Here is a 4005-nt window from a genome sequence, read left to right on the forward strand (position 1 = left end):
GCCATAAGGGTGGTGTCATCTGCATATCTGAGATTCTTGATATTTCTCCCGGCAATCTTGATTCCAGCTGTGCTTCATCCAGCCCAGCATTTCTCATGATGTACTCTGCATATAAGTTAAATAAGCAGGGTGACAATATACAGCCTTGACATACTCCTTTTCCTATTTGGAACCAGTCTGTTGTTCCATGTCCAGTTCTAACTGTTGCTTCCTGACCTGCATACAGGTTTCTCAAGAGGCAGGTCAGGTGGTCTGGTATTCCCATCTCTTTCAGAATTTTCCACAGTTTATTGTGATCCACACAGTCAAAGGCTTTGGCATAGTCAATAAAGCAGAAATAGATGTTTTTCTGGAACTCTCTTGCTTTTTCGTTTGGCTTTTATTCCAAAAGTGATGGGAAATTCTCTCTCAACCCCTTTCTCGCAACCCCACTTCCAAGCACCGTCTAAACATTAGGACACCACCCGAAGAGGCAGGTGCTGTGAGAGGGAAAACTGAGGCTCCAAGAGAACAGACGAAAGAGCGCGGAGAAGGAGGGACTTCTTGGCTTGTCGCGCCTTTATAGCCCTTTCCTGGAAAGTGCGTGGGTCTAAATTTCTGTCTCTGGCTAGAAGGGCCAGGTTCGGACCCAAGGTCTGCCCCTGCGCCGCGCACCCCCCGCCCTTCGCCCTTCGCACTTGACAGTCGGTCTGATCACGACCCACTAACCTTTCCGACTGCAGTCCACAGTTCTCTGTACCCGGCGCACCGCTCCGCCTTTAGACACGCCACGCGTGCCTTTTGCGACTCCCCATTGGCCTGACGCTCTGCCTTTCTCCAGGGCGAGCCAATCACGCTCTCAAGACGGACAGCCTGGCCCACGGCCCCCGAGGAGGGGTGGGAAGAAGCGGCGTTCTCGGATTGGCTGCCAGCGGAGCGGAGCAGAGCTAGGCGAGTGCCTATTGGGCGGATCGGCTCTGGAGGCGGGACGTGGAGGGCGCGGGGTGGGGCTCCGTATCCAGAAGGTGAGAAACGTTGACCCGGCCTGCGGACCCTACTGGAGGAGCCGAGCTGCGCGAGTCCGGCGGCAGCGGGTGAGTGACTGCAAGCCTCACCTGCGGAGGGCAGGCTCGGCTTCCTCTGGCGCCTTCCGGGTAAGGCCTCGCCGGCGCTGCGGGGGGACCGACCTCCCCGCCCGCCGCTGGGGAGACCGAGGCTCCGCGGGGCCATCCGGGGCCGAGGGGACGCGGCCGGGGCAGGACTCCTGCCCACGCCCGACACTAGTGGCTGGCCAGGGCCGATTCCACCCCCCGCGTCGAGTGCCCGCATCACCCCTGCGCGGAGGGTGTTTCCCCAAGAAGGAAACCGGCTCAGACGGAGCGTGAAACTTGAGGGTCACACAGCCAGCGAGGCTGGGTGCGGACGCACGCCGCCCGGGCCACCTGGGGGATCTCAACAGACCGATTGGCTCCGCAGGTGGCCGCCCATCGCGGGCCGCTCCTCTGCCCGACCTCGGGCTTCCTCTGCCCCAGCTGCGTTCTGGATCCTCATCACTCCCCTAGAGCACCCCCAAACTCTGTCTCCAGCCCAGGCCCCGCCCCCACGTGTTTCATCTCCTCTGCCTCAATCAGGTGGGCTCTCCAGGGAATTAGCCCACCCTCTGACGACTGGAAACCAGGCCCGCCTGCCCCCTCCTCTCCGTCCCGGCTGCCTGGACTGGACCCTGCCCTCCCGGCCTCCACCTCCAGTCCAGCCCCACAGGCTGCCAGCGAGGCCTCCCTGTTTTCTATTTTCAAAACTTTCTTGTGGAAGTTTATTACACGTGTAGGGAAAAGTACAAATCACAGATACACAGCTCACCTAACTTCACCAAGAGTATGCGAACAGCATACAAACGCAGAAACCAAACACCCCCGACGCGAAGTCCCAGCCCCTCCTTCATCACTACTGCCCAAGGACAACCATTATCATGACTTTAATGCCACCGATGGGTCTGGCTGGGTTCTTGCCTTATGTAAACGTTTTGCTGTATTGTATTCAGTATATTGTATTTACCTGACTGGAGAACCTGTTTACACACTGTCAAAAATTCAAGAGCAACAGAGTCATACATACAGTGGTCAAACATCCTTCACACTCTGCCCCTCAGAGACCTGTCCCTGCAGAAAAAGCCTGTTCTTACTTGCTCGCCAGAGAGCAAATACGGACTGCAGCAGTATGTAGGCTTTTTTTTTTTTTTTCCTTCTTGCATTTTGGCACAAATGGGAGCACTGTTTACACACTATGTTTGTCCCATCTGTGCCCCGTCACCCCCCTCCTTAACATCTCTCAGACATTTCTCCACATGGTTACTTAAAGATCTTGCTTGTGATTACCAGTGCCCTAACCGTGGATGTTTAGATTTATTTCTGTTCTTTGGCTCAGGGAGGGGGTCTCATAGTGAATAACCTTGTCCCATAATGAATAACTTGTGTCATTTCACAGGCATGTCTGCAGGCATGCACTTAGGCTAAACACTTGGCATGAGTTCCCTGGGTCACAGGGTTTGTGACTCTGTAATTTTGAGAACTGTGGGCACATGGTTCTCCCTAGGGGGTGCTTGCTGCAGTTTACACTCCTCCCAGCCCTGCAGGCGCACCCGTCACAGGCTTTCGGACATTCCAGCACCCCACCCGCTCCTGACCCTGTCCCTCCAGTCTCTTGGAGAGTTACCAGTACCACCCAGAACCGGAGTGAGGAGAGCCCTCCAGGTGGAGGCAGCTGCCTGGGCAAAGGCCCTGAAGGGGGATGTGGCAGTCCAGCGCCTTGTGGGAGGAGGGTACCTCTTAGTCTTGAAGACAGAGAAAAGCCATGAGGCCTGGGGGAGAGCTAAGATGGGGTAACAGGGTCACCTGTGTGTTTTCAAAAAGATTGCTTTCTCTCTCTTCACTTTCTTTGGGAGAACTCTGCCAAGACAGAGTAGCTTCCCCAGAAATCCTCACCCTGGCCACAGCTGTAACTACACAATGAAGTAATGCAGTGTGGTTTCATTTTTGAGGGAGTTTCCCTTCCATTTGTATTTAGAGACAAAATTCCCATAGCATAATATTCACCATTTTAGCCATCCACTAAGTTTTAAACTTTAGATATGCCACATGTAGGAAACATTTTCAGTGGTAGATGTGCTCAGTTTAAAGAATAACCAAAAGCACCTGTGGGACTCCCGACACTGAAACTTGCCCTGAGCAAGGGTCAGCTGGCTTGCCCTCCACTGGGTGCACTGGGTCCGCAGGGCCTTTGTTTCCTAAATAAATTAACAAGTAAGTGACATGCAGAGGTGGGGGGAGCTGCAGACACAAGCCAGGACTCCTCATTTGTGCAGCAGTTCCAGGAACCAGAGACACAAGTCTCTGGGAACATGGGCTGGGACCATGAGACTCGGGGTGTCCAGGGCCCTGATGGGGAGAGGTGGCAGTCACCCCTCTAGTCCCCGCAGCACCTCCGCCTTCATGGACCCCTCCCCTAGACCTCAGGGTCCTCCCCTTTAAAAGGGCTGCTGCCCAGGTGACTCTACCAGTGCCCCCCTTAATTTTTACATTGCTTGCTTTCTTTTTAATGGTGGGAGGGGCTTCCCCTGGAAGCCCAGGGGGTTAAGACTGTGGTTCCAGTGCTGGGGGCATGGGTGCCATTCTTGGTTGGGGAACACTTGCCACACAGAAATTAAACAAAATAAAAATAATTTAAAAAATAAAATTGTGGCAAAGTATACATAACCTAAAACTTACCATCCTGACCATTTTAAAGTATACAATTAAGAGGCATTTTGTATATTCCTAATATTGTGCACCCAGCACTACTATCTGATTCCAAACACTTCCATCTCCCCAGACGGAAACTCCGTGCCCCTCTTCAGTCTCTCCTCCGCCCCACCCCACCCCACCCCGCCCCAGCCAGCTCCGTCTCTGTGGACGGTCCATGTAAAGGGACTCCTGCGCCACGCTCTGTGACTCGGCAGCATTCACGGCGAGGGTCGTCCGCGCTCCTTTC

At 54.3% G+C, this 4005-nt stretch overlaps 1 protein-coding gene across 1 annotated transcript in view; it reads left to right on the top strand.

The window, feature by feature from the left end:
- Nucleotides 1–966: 966 nt before the first annotated feature.
- The window catches only part of ISOC2 (isochorismatase domain containing 2), a 6492-nt gene continuing 3453 nt past the window's right edge, over nt 967–4005 (top strand). Inside the window, exon 1 of the mRNA XM_010848618.1 lies at nt 967–1073. The gene's annotated coding sequence lies outside the window, so the exon portion shown is untranslated. The remainder of the gene's footprint in view (nt 1074–4005) is intronic.

Source organism: Bison bison, unplaced genomic scaffold (genome assembly GCF_000754665.1).
Source record: "Bison bison bison isolate TAMUID 2011002044 unplaced genomic scaffold, Bison_UMD1.0 scf7180017850463, whole genome shotgun sequence".
NCBI classification, from domain to species: domain Eukaryota; kingdom Metazoa; phylum Chordata; class Mammalia; order Artiodactyla; family Bovidae; genus Bison; species Bison bison.